This window comes from Cervus elaphus, chromosome 1 (assembly GCF_910594005.1).
Source record: "Cervus elaphus chromosome 1, mCerEla1.1, whole genome shotgun sequence".
Lineage (NCBI taxonomy): Eukaryota > Metazoa > Chordata > Mammalia > Artiodactyla > Cervidae > Cervus > Cervus elaphus.
This window is the reverse complement of record NC_057815.1, coordinates 4,767,322-4,787,561: the sequence shown is the minus strand read 5'-3', so window position 1 is coordinate 4,787,561 and position 20,240 is coordinate 4,767,322.

Below are 20,240 nucleotides of genomic sequence, written 5' to 3'. Positions count from 1 at the left end.
AAGTGGAATGGACACCACGATGCCCTGACTCGAAATAAGGCCGGATATGCCTGCAGTGACTTGAATGCAGGCTCGTCTTGCTTCTCCCAAGACGAAAGGGTGTCTGAATCCCCTGTGGAGACCACAGAGAAAGACCTAGTTCCCCACCTCATCGCGACCGGAGTTCTCAGATCCTTTGAAAACTGCAGAGGTAAGCGGAGATCAGTGCCTAGAATGAAGACGATGTCTGACTCCTCGTGAAACTTGATAGGTGTCCCAGGATTCCTGTGGCACGTGGAAAGGGACACTTGGTCTCCCGCCTCAGCTGAAGAGGCGTCCCAATTGCCCTGCCAAGCATCAAGGAGAATCCCGAGTTGTCCCTCGCAACTAGGCAGGAGTCCTGACGTCGCTGAACAAACACGTGGGTGGAAGGGCCATCCCCGTCGTAACTCGAGAATATACCCCAAGTTCCCGTCGCAACTCGAGAAAAACCATGAGACTTCCCCCTCGCCGCGAGATGAGGCCCGATTCCCCTGCACTGCGTGCAGAGCAATTCCGTGTTGCACATCACACAGGAAAGGAGCCTTGCTTTCCTTGATGGCAATCCAGAGAAACCCCAAGAACACTGTTTCAAGGCTAGAGGGATCCTGAGGTCACTGTAGCAACACGAAAGAGCTCCGTGGACCACAAATCAACTCGAGATGAGAGGTTAGTCCCTGGCTTCGACTCCAGAGGAATACCACCTTACCACAAGCACCTCAAGAGGAGGCTTCTCTCAGCTCTAGGTATGTGAGAGGGACCCTGAGTTTGCGGCCTCAAGTGGAATGGACACTGCGATACCCTGACTCGAAATAAGGCCGGATATCCCTGCAGTGACTTGAATGCAGGCTCGTCTTGCATCTCCCAAGACGAAAGGATGTCTGAATCCCCTGTGGAGACCACAGAGAAAGACCTAGTTCCCCACCTCATCGCGACCGGAAGCTTCACATCCTTTGAAAACTCCAGAGGTACGCGGAGATCAGTGCCTCCAAAGGAGACGATGCCTGACTCCTCGTGAAACTTGATAGGAGTCCCAGGATTCCTGTGGCACGTGGAAAGGGACTCTTGGTCTCCCGCCTCAGATGGAGAGGCGTCCCAATTGCCCTGCCAAGCCTCGAGGAGAATCCCGAGTTGTCCCTCGCAACTAGGCAGGAGTCCTGACGTCGCTGAACAAACACGTGTGTGGAAGGGCCATCCCCGTCTTAACTCGAGAATATACCCCAGGTTCCCGCCGAAACTCGAGAAAAACCATGAGACTTCCCCCTCGCCGCGAGATGAGGCCCGATTCCCCTGCACTGCGTGCAGAGCAATGCCGTGTTGCACATCACACAGGAAAGGAGCCTTGATTTCCTTGATGGCACTCCAGAGAAACCTCAAGAACACTGTTTGAAGGCTAGAGGGATCCTGAGGTCACTGTAGCAACACGAAAGAGCTCCGTGGACCACAAATCAACTCGAGATGAGAGGTTAGTCCCTGGCTTCGACTCCAGAGGAATACCACCTTAACACAAGCACCTCAAGAGGAGGCTTCTCTCAGCTCTAGGTATGTGAGAGGGACCCTGAGTTTGCGGCCTCAAGTGGAATGGACACCACGATGCCCTGACTCGAAATAAGGCCGGATATGCCTGCAGTGACTTGAATGCAGGCTCGTCTTGCATCTCCCAAGACGAAATGATGTCTGAATCCCCTGTGGAGACCACAGAGAAAGACCTAGTTCCCCACCTCATCGCGACCGGAGGCCTCACATCCTTTGAAAACTCCAGAGGGAGGCGGAGATCAGTGCCTCCAAAGGAGACGATGCCTGACTCCTCGTGAAACTTGTTTGGAGTCCCAGGATTCCTGTGGCACGTGGAAAGGGACCCTTGGTCTCCCGCCTCAGCTGGAGAGGCGTCCCACTTGCCCTGCCAAGCCTCGAGGAGAATCCCGAGATGTCCCTCGCAACTATGCAGGAGTCCTGACGTCGCTGAACAAAAAGGTGTGTGGAAGGCCATCCCTGTCGTAACTCGAGAATATACCCCAGGTTCCCGACGCAACTCGAGAAAAACCATGAGACTTCCCCCTCGCCACGAGATGAGGCCCGATTCCCCTGCACTGCGTGCAGAGCAATGCCGTGTTGCACATCACACAGGAAAGGAGCCTTGATTTCCTTGATGGCACTCCAGAGAAACCTCAAGAACACTGTTTCAAGGCTAGAGGGATCCTGAGGTCACTGTAGCAACACGAAAGAGCTCCGTGGACCACAAATCAACTCGAGATGAGAGGTTAGTGCCTGACTTCGACTCCAGAGGAATACTACCTTACCACAAGCACCACAGGAGGAGGCTTCTCTCAGCTCTAGGTATGTGAGAGGGACCCTGAGTTTGCGGCCTCAAGTGGAATGGACATCACGATGCCCTGACTCGAAATAAGGCCGGATATGCCTGCAGTGACTTGAATGCAGGCTCGTCTTGCATCTCCCAAGACGAAATGATGTCTGAATCCCGGGTGGAGACCACAGAGAAAGACCTAGTTCCCCACCTCATCGCGACTGGAGGCCTCACATCCTTTGAAAACTCCAGAGGGACGCGGAGATCAGTGCCTCCAAAGGAGACGATGCCTGACTCCTCGTGAAACTTGATAGGAGTCCCAGGATTCCTGTGGCACGTGGAAAGGGACCCTTTGTCTCCCGCCTAAGCTGGAGAGGCGTCCCACCTGCCCTGCCAAGCCTCGAGGAGAATCCTGAGTTGTCCCTCGCAACTAGGCAGGAGTCCTGACGTCGCTGAACAAAAAGGTGTGTGGAAGGCCATCCCCGTCGTAACTCGAGAATATACCCCAGGTTCCCGCCGCAATTCGAGAAAAAACATGAGACTTCCCCCTCGCCGAGACATGAGGCCCGATTCCCCTGCACTGCGTGCAGAGCAATGCCGTGTTGCACATCACACAGGAAAGGAGCCTTGATTTCCTTGATGGCACTCCAGAGAAACCCCAAGAACACTGTTTCAAGGCTAGAGCGATCCTGAGGTCACTGTAGCAACACGAAAAAGCTCCGTGGACCACAAATCAACTCGAGATGAGAGGTTAGTACCTCTCTTCGTCTCCAGAGGAATACCACATTGCCACAAGCACCTCAAGAGGAGGCTTCTCTCAGCTCTAGTTATGTGAGAGGGACCCTGAGTTAGCGGCCTCAAGTGGAATGGACACCGCGATGCCCTGACTCGAAATAAGGCCGAATATGCCTGCAGTGACTTGAATGCAGGCTCGTCTTGCATCTCCCAAGATGAAAGGATGTCTGAATCCCCTGTGGAGACCACAGAGAAAGACCTAGTTCCCCACCTCATCACGACCGGAGGCCTCACATCCTTTGAAAACTCCAGAGGGACACGGAGATTAGTGCCTCCAAAGGAGACGAAGCCTGACTCCTCGTGAAACTTGATAGGAGTCCCAGGATTCCTGTGGCACGTGGAAAGGGACCCTTGGTCTCCCGCCTAAGCTGGGGAGGCGTCCCACTTGCCCTGCCAAGCCTCGATGAGAATCCCGAGTTGTCCCTCGCAACTAGGCAGGAGTCCTGACGGTGCTGAACAAAAAAGTGTGTGGAAGGCCATCCCCGTCGTAACTCGAGAATATACCCCAGGTTCCCGCCGCAACTCGAGAAAAACAATGAGACTTCCCGCTCGCCGCGAGATGAGGCCCGATTCCCCTGCACTGGGTGCAGAGCAATGCCGTGTTGCACATCACACAGGAACGGAGCCTTGATTTCCTTGATGGCACTCCAGAGAAACCCCAAGAACACTGTTTCAAGGCCAGAGGGATCCTGAGGACACTGTAGCAACACGAAAGAGCTCCGTGGACCACAAATCAACTCGAGATGAGAGGTTAGTCCCTGGCTTCGACTCCAGAGGAATACCACCTTACCACAAGCACCTCAAGAGGAGGCTTCTCTCAGCTCTAGGTATGTGAGAGGGACCCTGAGTTTGCGGCCTCAAGTGGAATGGACACCACGATGCCCTGACTCGAAATAAGGCCGGATATGCTTGCAGTGACTTGAATGCAGGCTCGTCTTGCATCTCCCAAGACGAAAGGATGTCTGAATCCCCTGTGGAGACCACAGAGAAAGACCTAGTCCCCCACCTCATCGCGACCGGAGGCCTCACATCCTTTGAAAACTCCATAGGGACGCGGACATCAGTGCCTCCAAAGGTGACGATGCCTGACTCCTCGTGAAACTTGATAGGAGTCCCAGGATTCCTGTGGCACGTGGAAAGGGACCCTTGGTCTCCCGCCTCAGATGGAGAGGCGTCCCAATTGCCCTGCCAAGCCTCGAGGAGAATCCCGAGTTGTCCCTCGCAACTTGGCAGGAGTCCTGACGTCGCTGAACAAACACGTGTGTGGAAGGGCCATCCCCGTCGTAACTCGAGAATATACCCCAGGTTCCCGCCGCAACTCGAGAAAAACCATGAGACTTCCTCCTCGCCGCGAGATGAGTCTCGATTCCCCTGCACTGCGTGCAGAGTAATTCCGTGTTGCACATCACACATGAAAGGAGCTTTGTTTCCTTGATTGCACTCCAGAGAAACCCCAAGAACACTGTTTCAAGGCTAGAGGGATCCTGAGGTCACTGTAGCAACACGAAAGAGCTCCGTGGACCAAAAATCAACTCGAGATGAGAGGTTAGTCCCTGGCTTCGACTCCAGAGGAATACCACCTTACCACAAGCACCTCAAGAGAAGGCTTCTCTCAGCTCTAGGTATGTGAGAGGGACCCTGAGTTTGCGGCCTCAAGTGTAATGGACACCGCGATGCCCTGACTCGAAATAAGGCCGGATATCCCTGCAGTGACTTGAATGCAGGCTCGTCTTGCATATCCCAAGACGAAAGAATGTCTGAATCACCTGTGGAGACCACAGAGAAAAACCTAGTTCCCCACCTCATCGCGAACGGAGGCCTCACATCGTTTGAAAACTCCAGAGGTACGCGGAGATCAGTGCCTCCAAAGGAGCCGATGCCTGACTCCTCGTCAAACTTGATAGAAGTCCCAGGATTCCTGTGGCACGTGGAAAGGGACACTTGCTCTCCCGCCTCAGCTGGAGAGGCGTCCCAGTTGCCCTGCCAAGCCTCGAGGAGAATCCCGAGTTGTCCCTCGCAACTAGGCAGGAGTCCTGACGTCGCTGAACAAACACGTGTGTGGAAGGTCCATCCCCGTCGTAACTCGAGAATATACCCCAGGTTCCCGCCGCAACTCGAGAAGAACCATGAGACTTCCCACTAGCCGCGAGATGAGGCCCGATTCCCCTGCACTGCGTGCAGAGCATTTCCGTGTTGCACATCACACATGAAAGGAGCCTTGATTTCCTTGATGGCACTCCAGAGAAACCCCAAGAACACTGTTTCAAGGCTAGAGGGATCCTGAGGTCACTGGAGCCACACGAAAGAGCTCCGTAGACCAGAAATCAACTCGAGATGAGAGGTTAGTCCCTGGCTTCGACTCCAGAGGAATACCACCTTACCACAAGCACCTCAAGAGGAGGCTTCTCTCAGCTCTAGGTATGTGAGAGGGACCCTGAGTTGCGGCCTCAAGTGGAATGGACAGCGCGATGCCCTGACTCGAAATAAGGCCGGATATCCCTGCAGTGACTTGAATGCAGGCTCGTCTTGCATCTCCCAAGACGAAAAGATGTCTGAATCCCCTGTGGAGACCACAGAGAAAGACCTAGTTCCCCACCTCATCGCGACCGGAGTCCTCACATCCTTTGAAAACGCCAGAGTTACGCGGAGATCAGTGCCTATAAAGGAGACGATGCCTGACTCCTCGTGAAACTTGATAGGAGTCCCAGGATTCCTGTGGCACGTGGAAAGGGACCCTTGGTCTCCCGCCTCAGCTGGAGAGGCGTCCCAATTGCCCTGCCAAGCCTCGAGGAGAATCCCGAGTTGTCCCTCGCAAATTGTCAAGAGTCCTGCTGTCGCTGAACAAACACCTGTGTGGAAGGGCCATCCCCGTCATAACCCGAGAATATACCCCAAGTTCCCGCCGCAACTCGAGAAAAACCATGAGACTTCCCCCTCGCCGCGAGATGAGGCCCGATTGCCCTGCACTGCCGGCAGAGCAATTCCGTGTTGCACATCACACATGAAAGGAGCCTTGATTTCCTTGATGGCACTCCAGAGAAACCCCAAGAACACTGTTTCAAGGCTAGAGGGATCCTGAGGTTACTGTAGCCACACGAAAGAGCTCCGTGGACCAGAAATCAACTCGAGATGAGAGGTTAGTCCCTGGCTTCGACTCCAGAGGAATAGCACCTTACCACAAGCACCTCAAGAGGAGGCTTCTCTCAGCTCTAGGTATGTGAGAGGGACCCTGAGTTTGCGGCCTCAAGTGGAATGGACACCGCGATGCCCTGACTCGAAATAAGGCCGAATATGCCTGCAGTGACTTGAATGCAGGCTCGTCTTGCATCTCCCAAGATGAAAGGATGTCTGAATCCCCTGTGGAGACCACAGAGAAAGACCTAGTTCCCCACCTCATCACGACCGGAGGACTCACATCCTTTGAAAACTCCAGAGGGACACGGAGATTAGTGCCTCCAAAGGAGACGAAGCCTGACTCCTCGTGAAACTTGATAGGAGTCCCAGGATTCCTGTGGCACGTGGAAAGGGACCCTTGGTCTCCCGCCTCAGCTGGAGAGGCGTCCCAATTGCCCTGCCAAGCCTCGAGGAGAATCCCGAGTTGTCCCTCGCAACTAGGCAGGAGTCCTGACGGTGCTGAACAAAAAAGTGTGTGGAAGGCCATCCCCGTCGTAACTCGAGAATATACCCCAGGTTCCCGCCGCAACTCGAGAAAAACCATGAGACTTCCCGCTCGCCGCGAGATGAGGCCCGATTCCCCTGCACTGGGTGCAGAGCAATGCCGTGTTGCACATCACACAGGAAAGGAGCCTTGATTTCCTTGATGGCACTCCAGAGAAACCCCAAGAACACTGTTTCAAGGCCAGAGGGATCCTGAGGACACTGTAGCAACACGAAAGAGCTCCGTGGACCACAAATCAACTCGAGATGAGAGGTTAGTCCCTGGCTTCGACTCCAGAGGAATACCACCTTACCACAAGCACCTCAAGAGGAGGCTTCTCTCAGCTCTAGGTATGTGAGAGGGACCCTGAGTTTGCGGCCTCAAGTGGAATGGACACCACGATGCCCTGACTCGAAATAAGGCCGGATATGCCTGCAGTGACTTGAATGCAGGCTCGTCTTGCATCTCCCAAGACGAAAGGATGTCTGAATCCCCTGTGGAGACCACAGAGAAAGACCTAGTCCCCCACCTCATCGCGACCGGAGGCCTCACATCCTTTGAAAACTCCATAGGGACGCGGACATCAGTGCCTCCAAAGGTGACGATGCCTGACTCCTCGTGAAACTTGATAGGAGTCCCAGGATTCCTGTGGCACGTGGAAAGGGACCCTTGGTCTCCCGCCTCAGATGGAGAGGCGTCCCAATTGCCCTGCCAAGCCTCGAGGAGAATCCCGAGTTGTACCTCGCAACTAGGCAGGAGTCCTGACGTCGCTGAACAAACACGTTTGTGGAAGGGCCATCCCCGTCGTAACTCGAGAATATACCCCAGGTTCCCGCCGCAACTCGAGAAAAACCATGAGACTTCCTCCTCGCCGCGAGATGAGTCTCGATTCCCCTGCACTGCGTGCAGAGCAATTCCGTGTTGCACATCACACATGAAAGGAGCTTTGTTTCCTTGATTGCACTCCAGAGAAACCCCAAGAACACTGTTTCAAGGCTACAGGGATCCTGAGGTCACTGTAGCAACACGAAAGAGCTCTGTGGACCAAAAATCAACTCGAGATGAGAGGTTAGTCCCTGGCTTCGACTCCAGAGGAATACCACCTTACCACAAGCACCTCAAGAGGAGGCTTCTCTCAGCTCTAGGTATGTGAGAGGGACCCTGAGTTTGCGGCCTCAAGTGTAATGGACACCGCGATGCCCTGACTCGAAATAAGGCCGGATATCCCTGCAGTGACTTGAATGCAGGCTCGTCTTGCATCTCCCAAGACGAAAGAATGTCTGAATCACCTGTGGAGACCACAGAGAAAAACCTAGTTCCCCACCTCATCGCGAACGGAGGCCTCACATCGTTTGAAAACTCCAGAGGTACGCGGAGATCAGTGCCTCCAAAGGAGCCGATGCCTGACTCCTCGTCAAACTTGACAGAAGTCCCAGGATTCCTGTGGCACGTGGAAAGGGACACTTGCTCTCCCGCCTCAGCTGGAGAGGCGTCCCAATTGCCCTGCCACGCCTCGAGGAGAATCCCGAGTTGTCCCTCGCAAATAGGCAGGAGTCCTGACGTCGCTGAACAAACACGTGGGTGGAAGGGCCTTCCCCGTCGTAACTCGAGAATATACCCCAGGTTCCCGCCGCAACTCGAGAAAAACCATGAGACTTCCCCCTCGCCGCGAGATGAGGCCCGATTCCCCTGCACTGCGTGCAGAGCAATTCCGTGTTGCACATCACACATGAAAGGAGCCTTGATTTCCTTGATGGCACTCCAGAGTAACCCCAAGAACACTGTTTCAAGGCTAGAGGGATCCTGAAGTCACTGTAGCAATAAGAAAGAGCTCCGTGGACCACAAATCAACTCGAGATGAGAGGTTCGTCCCTGGCTTCGACTCCAGAGGAATACCACCTTACCAAAAGCACCTCAAGAGTAGTCTTCTCTCACCTCTAGGTATGTGATAGGGATCCTGAGTTTGTGGCCTCAAGTGGAATGGACACCCCGATTCCCTGACTCGAAATAAGGCTGTATATCCCTACAGTGACTTGAATGCAGGCTCGTCTTGCATCTCCCAAGATGAAAGGATGTCTGAATCCCCTGTGGAGACCACAGAGAAAGACCTAGTTCCCCACCTAATGGCGACCGGAGGCCTCACATCCTTTGAAAACTCCAGAGGTACGCGCAGATCAGTGCCTCCAAAGGAGACGATGCCTGACTCCTCGTGAAACTTGATAGGAGTCCCAGGATTCCTGTGGCACGTGGAAAGGGACCCTTGGTCTCCCGCCTCAGCTGGAGAGGCGTCCCAATTGCCCTGCCAAGCCTCGAGGAGAATCCCGAGTTGTCCCTCGCAACTAGGCAGGAGTCCTGCCGTCGCTGAACAAACACGTGGGTGGAAGGGCCATCCCCGTCGTAACTCGAGAATATACCCCAGGTTCCCGCCGCAACTCGAGAAAAACCATGAGACTTCCCCCTCGCCGCGAGATGAGGCCTGATTCCCCTGCCCTGCGTGCAGAGCAATTCCGTGTTGCACATCACACATGAAAGGAGCCTTGATTTCCTTGGTGGCACTCCAGAGAAACCCCAAGAACACTGTTTCAAGGCTAGAGGGATCCTGAGGTCACTGTAGCAACACGAAAGAGCTCCGTGGACCAAAAATCAACTCGAGATGAGAGGTTAGTCCCTGGCTTCGACTCCAGAGGAATACCACCTTACCACAAGCACCTCAAGAGGAGGCTTCTCTCAGCTCTAGGTATGTGAGAGGGACCCTGAGTTGCGGCCTCAAGTGGAATGGACACCGCGATGCCCTGGCTCGAAATAATGCCGGATATCCCTGCAGTGACTTGAATGCAGGCTCGTCTTGCATCTCCCAAGACGAAAGGATGTCTGAATCCCCTGTGGAGACCACAGAGAATGACCTAGTTCCCCACCTCATCGCGACCGGAGGCCTCACATCCTTTGAAAACTCCAGAGGTACTCGGAGATCAGTGCCTCCAAAGGAGACGATGCCTGACTCCTCGTGAAACTTGATAGGAGCCCCAGGATTCCTGTGGCACGTGGAAAGGGACCCTTGGTCTCCCGCCTCAGCTGGAGAGGCGTCCTAATTGCCCTGCCAAGCCTCGAGGAGAATCCCGAGTTGTCCCTCGCAACTAGGCAGGAGTCCTGCCGTCGCTGAACAAACATGTGGGTGGAAGGGGCATCCCCGTCGTAACTCGAGAATATACCCCAGGTTTCCGCCGCAACTCGAGAAAAACCATGAGACTTCCCCCTCGCCGCGAGATGAGGCCCGATTCCCCTGCACTGCGTGCAGAGCAATTCCGTGTTGCACATCACATATGAAAGGAGCCTTGATTTCCTTGATGGCACTCCAGAGAAACCCCAAGAGCACTGTTTCAAGGCTCGAGGGATCCTGAGGTCACTGTAGCAACACGAAAGAGCTCCGTGGACCAAAAATCAACTCGAGATGAGAGGTTAGTCCCTAACTTCGACTCCAGAGGAATACCACCTTACCACAAGCACCTCAAGAGGAGGCTTCTCTCAGCTCTAGGTATGTGAGAGGGACCCTGATTTTGCAGCCTCAAGTGGAATGGACACTGCGATGCCCTGACGCGAAATAAGGCCGGATATCTCTGCAGTGACTTGAATGCAGGCTCGTCTTGCATCTCCCAAGATGAAAGGATGTCTGAATCCCCTGTGGAGACCACAGAGAAAGACCTAGTTCCCCACCTCATCGCGACCGGAGGCCTCACATCCTTTGAAAACTCCAGAGGGACGCGGAGATCAGTGCCTCCAAAGGAGACGATGCCTGACTCCTCGTGAAACTTGATAGGAGTCCCAGGATTCCTGTGGCACGTGGAAAGGGACGCTTGGTCTCCCGCCTCAGCTGGAGAGGCGTCCCAATTGCCCTGCCAAGCCTCGAGGAGAATCCCGAGTTGTCCCTCGCAACTAGGCAGGAGTCCTGCCGTCGCTGAACAAACACGTGGGTGGAAGGGCCATCCCCGTCGTAACTCGAGATTATACCCCAGGTTCCCGCCGCAACTCGAGAAAAACCATGAGACTTCCCCCTCGCCGCGAGATGAGGCCTGATTCCCCTGCACTGCGTGCAGAGCAATTCCGTGTTGCACATCACACGTGAAAGGAGCCTTGATTTCCTTGATGGCACTCCAGAGAAACCCCAAGAACACTGTTTCAAGGCTAGAGGGATCCTGAGGTCACTGTAGCAACATGAAAGAGCTCCGTGGACCAAAAATCAACTCGATTTGAGAGGTTAGTCCCTGGCTTCGACTTCAGAGGAATACGACCTTACCACAAGCACCTCAAGAGGAGGCTTCTCTCAGCTCTAGTTATGTGAGAGGGGCCCTGAGTTGAGGCCTCAAGTGGAATGGACACTGCGATGTCCTGACTCGAAATAAGGCCGGATATCCCTGCAGTGACTTGAATGCAGGCTCGCCTTGCATCTCCCAAGATGAAAGGATGTCTGAATCCCCTGTGGAGACCACAGAGAAAGACCTAGTTCCCCATCTAATGGCGACCTGAGGCCTCACATCCTTTGAAAACTCCAGAGGTACGCGCAGATCAGTGCCTCCAAAGGAGACGATGCCTGACTCCTCGGGAAACTTGATAGGAGTCCCAGGATTCCTGTGGCACGTGGAAAGGGACCCTTGGTCTCCCGCCTCAGCTGGAGAGGCGTCCCAATTGCCCTGCCAAGCCTCGAGGAGAATCCCGAGTTGTCCCTCGCAACTAGGCAGGAGTCCTGCCGTCGCTGAACAAACACGTGGGTGGAAGGGCCATCCCCGTCGCAACTCGAGAATTTACCCCAGGTTCCCGCCGCAACTCGAGAAAAACCATGAGACTTCCCCCTCGCCGCGAGATGAGGCCTGATTCCCCTGCCCTGCGTGCAGAGCAATTCCGTGTTGCACATCACACATGAAAGGAGCCTTGATTTCCTTGGTGGCACTCCAGAGAAACCCCAAGAACACTGTTTCAAGGCTAGAGGGATCCTGAGGTCACTGTAGCAACACGAAAGAGCTCCGTGGACCAACAATCAACTCGAGATGAGAGGTTATTCCCTGGCTTCGACTCCAGAGGAATACCACCTTACCACAAGCACCTCAAGAGGAGGCTTCTCTCAGCTCTAGCTATGTTCTGAGTTTGCGGCCTCAAGTGGAATGGACACCGCGATGCCCTGACTCGAAATAAGGCCGGATATCCCTGCAGTGACTTGAATGCAGGCTCGTCTTGTATCTCCCAAGACGAAAGGATGTTTGAATCCCCTGTGGAGACCACAGAGAAAGACCTAGTTCCCCACCTCATGGCGACCTGAGGCCTCACATCCTTTGAAAACTCCAGAGGTACGCGGAGATCAGTGCCTCCAAAGGAGACGATGCCTGACTCCTCGTGAAACTTGATAGGAGTCCCAGGATTCCTGTGGCACGTGGAAAGGGACCCTTGGTCTCCCGCCTCAGCTGGAGAGGCGTCCCAATTGCCCTGCCAAGCCACGAGGAGAATCCCGAGTTGTCCCTCGAAACTAGGCAGGAGTCCTGACGTCGCTGAACAAACACGTGGGTGGAAGGGCCATCCCGATCGTTACTAGAGAATATACCCCAGGTTCCCGCCGCAACTCGAGAAAAACTATGAGACTTCCCCCTCGCCGCGAGTTGAGGCCTGATTCCCCTGCTCTGCGTGCAGAGAAATTCCGTGTTGCACATCACACGTGAAAGGAGCCTTGATTTCCTTGATGGCACTCCAGAGAAACCCCAAGAACACTGTTTCAAGGCTAGAGGGATCCTGAGGTCACTGTAGCAACATGAAAGAGCTCCCTGGACCAAAAATCAAGTCGATTTGAGAGGTTAGACCCTGGCTTCGACTTCAGAGGAATACGACCTTTCCACAAGCACCTCAAGAGGAGGCTTCTCTCAGCTCTAGGTATGTGAGAGGGACCCTGAGTTGCGGCCTCAAGTGGAATGGACACCGCGATGCCCTGGCTCGAAATAAGGCCGGATATCCCTGCAGTGACTTGAATGCAGGCTCGCCTTGCATCTCCCAAGATGAAAGGATGTCTGAATCCCCTGTGCAGACCACAGAGAAAGACCTAGTTCCCCACCTAATGGCGACCGGAGGCCTCACATCCTTTGAAAACTCCAGAGGTACGCGCAGATCAGTGCCTCCAAAGGAGACGATGCCTGACTCCTCGGGAAACTTGATAGGAGTCCCAGGATTCCTGTGGCACGTGGAAAGGGAACCTTGGTCTCCCGCCTCAGCTGGAGAGGCGTCCCAATTGCCCTGCCAAGCCTCGAGGAGAATCCCGAGTTGTCCCTCGCAACTAGGCAGGAGTCCTGCCGTCGCTGAACAAACACGTGGGTGGAAGGGCCATCCCCGTCGTAACTCGAGAATATACCCCAGGTTCCCGCCGCAACTCGAGAAAAACCATGAGACTTCCCCCTCGCCGCGAGATGAGGCCTGATTCCCCTGCCCTGCGTGCAGAGCAATTCCGTGTTGCACATCCCACATGAAAGGAGCCTTGATTTCCTTGGTGGCACTCCAGAGAAACCCCAAGAACACTGTTTCAAGGCTAGAGGGATCCTGAGGTCACTGTAGCAACACGAAAGAGCTCCGTGGACCAACAATCAACTCGAGATGAGAGGTTAGTCCCTGGCTTCGACTCCAGAGGAATACCACCTTACCACAAGCACCTCAAGAGGAGGCTTCTCTCAGCTCTAGTTATGTGAGAGGGACCCTGAGTTGCGGCCTCAAGTGGAATGGACACCGCGATGCCCTGGCTCGAAATAAGGCCGGATATCCCTGCAGTGACTTGAATGCAGGATCGTCTTGCATCTCCCAAGACGAAAGGATGTCTGAATCTCCTGTGGAGACCACAGAGAAAGACCTAGTTCCCCACCTCATCGCGACCGGAGGCCTCACATCCTTTGAAAACTCCAGAGGGATCGGAGATCAGTGCCTCCAAAGGAGACGATGCCTGACTCCTCGTGAAACTTGATAGGAGTCCCATGATTCCTGTGGCACGTGGAAAGGGACACTTGGTCTTCCGCCTCAGCTGGAGAGACATCCCAATTGCCCTGCCAAGCCTCGAGGAGAATCCCGAGTTGTCCCTCGCAACTAGGTAGGAGTCCTGCCATCGCTGAACAAACACGTGTGTGGAAGGGCCATCCCCGTCGTAACTCGAGAATATACCCCAGGTTCCCGCCGCAACTGGAGAAAAACCCTGAGACTTCCCCCTAGCCGCTAGATGAGGCCCGATTCCCCTGCACTGCCTGCAGAGCAATTCCGTGTTGCACATCACACATGAAAGGAGCCTTGATTTCCTTGATGGCACTCCAGAGAAACCCCAAGAACACTGTTGCAAGGCTAGAGGGATCCTGAGGTCACTGTAGCAACACGAAAGAGCTCCGTGGACCAAAAATCAACTCGAGATGAGAGGTTAGTCCCTGGCTTCGACTCCAGAGGAATACCACCTTACCACAAGCACCTCAAGAGGAGGCTTCTATCAGCTCTAGGTATGTGAGAGGGACTCTGAGTTTGCGGCCTCAAGTGGAATGGACACCGCAATGCCCTGACTCGAAATAAGGCTAGATATCCCTGCAGTGATGAATGCAGGCTCGTCTTGCATCTCCCAAGACGAAAGGATGTCTGAATCCCCTGTGGAGACTCGGAGAAAGACCTAGTTCCCCACCTCATCGCGACCGGAGGCCTCACATCCTTTGAAAACTCCAGAGGTACGCGAAGATCAGTGCCTCCAAAGGAGACGATACCTGACTCCTCGTGAAACTTGATAGGAGTCCCAGGATTCCTTTGGCACGTGGAAAGGGACACTTGGTCTCCCGCCTCAGCAGGAGAGGCGTGCCAATTGCCCTGCCAAGCCTCGAGGAGAATCCCGAGTTGTCCCTCGCAACTAGGCAGGAGTCCTGACGTCGCTGAACAAACAAGTGGGTGGAAGGGCCATCCCCGTCGTAACTCGAGAATATACCCCAGGTTCCCGCCGCAACTCGAGAAAAACCATGAGACTTCCCCCTCGCCGCGAGATGAGGCCCGATTCGCCTGCACTGCCTGCAGAGTAATTCCGTGTTGCACATCACACATGAAAGGAGCCTTGATTTCCTTGGTGGCACTCCAGAGAAACCCCAAGAACACTGTTTCAGGCTAGAGGGATCCTGAGGTCACGGCAGCAACACGAAAGAGCTCCGTGGACCAACAATCAACTCGAGATGAGAGGTTAGTCCCTGGCTTCGACTCCAGAGGAATACCACCTTACCACAAGCACCTCAAGAGGAGGCTTCTCTCAGCTCTAGCTATGTTCTGAGTTTGCGGCCTCAAGTGGAATGGACACCGCGATGCCCTGACTCGAAATAAGGCCGGATATCCCTGCAGTGACTTGAATGCAGGCTCCTCTTGCATCTCCCAAGACGAAAGGATGTTTGAATCCCCTGTGGAGACCACAGAGAAAGACCTAGTTCCCCACCTCATGGCGACCGGAGGCCTCACATCCTTTGAAAACTCCAGAGGTACGCGGAGATCAGTGCCTCCAAAGGAGACGATGCCTGACTCCTCGTGAAACTTGATAGGAGTCCCAGGATTCCTGTGGCACGTGGAAAGGGACTCTTGGTCTCCCGCCTCAGCTGGAGAGGCGTCCCAATTGCCCTGCCAAGCCACGAGGAGAATCCCGAGTTGTCCCTCGAAACTAGGCAGGAGTCCTGACGTCGCTGAACAAACACGTGGGTGGAAGGGCCATCCCGATCGTAACTAGAGAATATACCCCAGGTTCCCGCCGCAACTCGAGAAAAACCATGAGACTTCCCCCTCGCCGCGAGTTGAGGCCTGATTCCCCTGCTCTGCGTGCAGAGAAATTCCGTGTTGCACATCTCACGTGAAAGGAGCCTTGATTTCCTTGATGGCACTCCAGAGAAACCCCAAGAACACTGTTTCAAGGCTAGAGGGATCCTGAGGTCACTGTAGCAACATGAAAGAGCTCCCTGGACCAAAAATCAAGTCGATTTGAGAGGTTAGTCCCTGGCTTCGACTTCAGAGGAATACGACCTTTCCACAAGCACCTCAAGAGGAGGCTTCTCTCAGCTCTAGGTATGTGAGAGGGACCCTGAGTTGCGGCCTCAAGTGGAATGGACACCGCGATGCCCTGGCTCGAAATAAGGCCGGATATCCCTGCAGTGACTTGAATGCAGGCTCGTCTTGCATCTCCCAAGACGAAAGGATGTCTGAATCCCCTGTGGAGACCACAGAGAAAGACCTAGTTCCCCACATCATCGCGACCGGAGGCCTCACATCCTTTGAAAACTCCAGAGGTAGGCGGAGATCAGTGCCTCCAAAGGAGACGATGCCTGACTCCTCGTGAAACTTGATAGGAGTCCCATGATTCCTGTGGCACGTGGAAAGGGACCCTTGGTCTCCCGCCTCAGCTGGAGAGGCGTCCCAATTGCCCTGCCAAGCCTCGAGGAGAATGCCGAGTTGTCCCTCGCAACTAGGTAGGAGTCTTGCCTTCGCTGAACAAACACGTGGGTGGAAGGGCCATCCCCGTCGTAACTCGAGAATATACCCCATGTTCCCGCCGCAACTCGAGAAAAACCATGAGACTTCCCCCTCGCCGCGAGATGAGGCCCGATTCCCCTGCACTGCGTGCAGAGCAATGCCGTGTTGCACATCACACATGAAAGGAGCCTTGATTTCCTTGATGGCACTCCAGAGAAGCCCCAAGAACACTGTTTCAAGGCTAGAGGGATCCTGAGGTCACTGTAGCAACACGAAAGAGCTCCGTGGACCAAAAATCAACTCGAGATGAGAGGTTAGTCACTGGCTTCGACTCCAGAGGAATACCACCTTACCACAAGCACCTCAAGAGGAGGCTTCTATCAGCTCTAGGTATGTGAGAGGGACCCTGAGTTTGCGGGCTCAAGTGGAATGGACACCGCGATGCCCTGACTCGAAATAATGCCGGATATCCCTGCAGTGACTTGAATGCAGGCTTGTCTTGTATCTCCCAAGACGAAAGGATGTCTGAATCCCCTGTGGAGACCACAGAGAAAGACCGACTTCCCCACCTCATTGCGAACGGAGGCCTCACATCCTTTGAAAACTTCAGAGGTACGTGGAGATCAGTGCCTCCAAAGGAGACGATGCCTGACTCCTCGTGAAACTTGATAGGAGTCCCAGGATTCCTGGGCACGTGGAAAGGGACCCTTGGTCTTCCGCCTCAGCTGGAGAGGCGTCCCAATTGCCCTGCCAAGCCTCGAGGAGAATCCCGCGTTGTTCCTCGCAACTAGGCAGGAGTCCTGACGTCGCTGAACAAACACGTGGTTGGAAGGGCCATCCCCGTCGTAACTCGAGAATATACCCCAGGTTCCCGCCGCAACTCGAGAAAAACCATGAGACTTTCCCCTCGCCGCGAGATGAGGCCCGATTCCCCTGCACTGCCTGCAGAGCAATTCCGTGTTGCACATCACACATGAAAGGAGCCTTGATTTCCTTGGTGGCACTCCAGAGAAACCCAAGAACACTGTTTCAAGGCTAGAGGGATCCTGAGGTCACTGTAGCAACACGAAAGAGCTCCGTGGACCAAAATTCAACTCGAGATGAGAGGTTAGTTCCTGGCTTCGACTCCAGAGGAATACCACCTCACCACAAGCACCTCAAGAGGAGGCTTCTCTCAGCTCTAGGTATGAGAGAGGGACCCTGAGGTTGCTGCCTCAAGTGGAATGGACACCGCGATGCCCTGACTCGAAATAAGGCCGGATATCCCTGCAGTGACTTGAATGCAGGCTCGTCTTGCATCTCCCAAGACGAAAGGATGTCTGAATCCCCTGTGGAGACCACAGAGAAAGACCTAGTTCCCCACCTCATCGCGACCGGAGTCCTCACATCCTATGAAAACTCCAGAGGTACGCGGAGATTAGTGCCTCCAAAGGAGACGATGCCTGACTCCTCGTGAAACTTGATAGGAGTCCCAGGATTCCTGTGGCACGTGGAAAGGGACCCTTGGTCTCCCGCTTCAGCTGGAGAGGCGTCCCAAAAGCCCTGCCAAGCCTCGAGGAAAATCCCGAGTTGTCCCTCGCATTAGGCAGGAGTCCTGCCGTCGCTGAACAAACACGTGGGTGGTAGGGCCATCCCCGTCGTAACTCGAGAATATACCCCAGGTTCCCGCCGCAACTCGAGAAAAACCATGAGACTTCCCCCTCGCCGCGAGATGAGGCCCGATTCCCTGCACTGCGTGCAGAGCAATTCCGTGTTGCACATCACACATGAAAGGAGCCTTGATTTCCTTGATGGCACTCCAGAGAAACCCCAAGAACACTGTTTCAAGGCTAGAGGGATCCTGAGGTCACTGTAGCAACACGAAAGAGCACCGTGGACCAAAAATCAACTCGAGATGAAAAGTTAGTCCCTGGCTTCGACTCCAGAGGAATACCACCTTACCACAAGCACCTCAAGAGGATGCTTCTATCAGCTCTAGGTATGTGAGAGGGACCCTGAGTTTGCGGCCTCAAGTGGAATGGACACCGCAATGCATTGACTCGAAATAAGGCCAGATATCCCTGCAGTGATGAATGCAGGCTCGTCTTGCATCTCCCAAGACGAAAGGATGTCTGAATCCCCTGTGGAAACACAGAGAAAGACTTAGTTCCCCACCTCATCGCGACCGGAGGCCTCATATCCTTTGAAAACTCCAGAGGTACGCGGAGATCAGCGCCTCCAAAGGAGAGGATGCCTGACTCCTCGTGAAACTTGATAGGAGTCCCAGGATTCCTGTGGCACGTGGAAAGGGACCCTTGGTCTCCCGCCTCAGCTGGAGAGGCGTCCCAATTGCCCTGCCAAGCCTCGAGGAGAATCCCGAGTTGTCCCTCGCAACTAGGCAGGAGTCCTGCCGTCGCTGAACAAACACGTGGGTGGAAGGGCCATCCCCGTCGTAACTCGAGAATATACCCCAGGTTCCCGCCGCAACTCGAGAAAAACCATGAGACTTCCCCCTCGCCGCGAGATGAGGCCTGATTCCCCTGCCCTGCATGCAGAGCAATTCCGTGTTGCACATCAAACATGAAAGGAGCCTTGATTTCCTTGGTGGCACTCCAGAGAAACCCCAAGAACACTGTTTCAAGGCTAGAGGGATCCTGAGGTCACTGTAGCAACACGAAAGAGCTCCGTGGACCAAAAATCAACTCGAGATGAGAGGTTAGTCCCTGGCTTCGACTCCAGAGGAATACCACCTTACCACAAGCACCTCAAGAGGAGGCTTCTCTCAGCTCTAGTTATGTGAGAGGGACCCTGAGTTGCGGCCTCAAGTGGAATGGACACCGCGATGCCCTGGCTCGAAATAAGGCCGGATATCCCTGCAGTGACTTGAATGCAGGATCGTCTTGCATCTCCCAAGACGAAAGGATGTCTGAATCCCCTGTGGAGACCACAGAGAAAGACCTAGTTCCCCACCTCATCGCGACCGGAGGCCTCACATCCTTTGAAAACTCCAGAGGCATGCGGAGATCAGTGCCTCCAAAGGAGACGATGCCTGACTCCTCGTGAAACTTGATAGGAGTCCCATGATTCCTGTGGCACGTGGAAAGGGACCCTTGGTCTCCCGCCTCAGCTGGAGAGGCGTCCCAATTGCCCTGCCAAGCCTCGAGGAGAATCCCGAGTTGTCCCTCGCAACTAGCTAGAAGTCCTGCCATCGCTGAACAAACACGTGTGTGGAAGGGCCATCCCCGTCGTAACTCGAGAATATACCCCAGGTTCCCGCCGCAACTGGAGAAAAACCCTGAGACTTCCCCCTAGCCGCGAGATGAGGCCCGATTCCCCTGCACTGCCTGCAGAGCAATTCCGTGTTGCACATCACACATGAAAGGAGGCTTGATTTCCTTGATGGCACTCCAGAGAAACCCCAAGAACACTGTTTCAAGGCTAGAGGGATCCTGAGGTCACTGTAGGAACACGAAAGAGCTCCGTCGACCAAAAATCAACTCGAGATGAGAGGTTAGTCCCTGGCTTCGACTCCAGAGGAATACCACCTTACCACAAGCACCTCAAGAGGAGGCTTCTATCAGCTCTAGGTATGTGAGAGGGACTCTGAGTTTGCGGCCTCAAGTGGAATGGACACCGCGATGCCCTGACTTGAAATAAGGCTAGATATCCCTGCAGTGATGAATGCAGGCTCGTCTTGCATCTCCCAAGATGAAAGGATGTTTGAATCCCCTGTGGAGACACGGCGAAAGACCTAGTTCCCCACCTCATCGCGACCGGAGGCCTCACATCCTTTGAAAACTCCAGAGGTACGCGCAGATCAGTGCCTCCAAAGGAGACGATGCCTGACTCCTCGGGAAACTTGATAGGAGTCCCAGGATTCCTGTGGCACGTGGAAAGGGACCCTTGGTCTCCCGCCTCAGCTGGAGAGGCGTCCCAATTGCCCTGCCAAGCCTCGAGGAGAATCCCGAGTTGTCCCTCGCAACTAGGCAGGAGTCCTGTCAT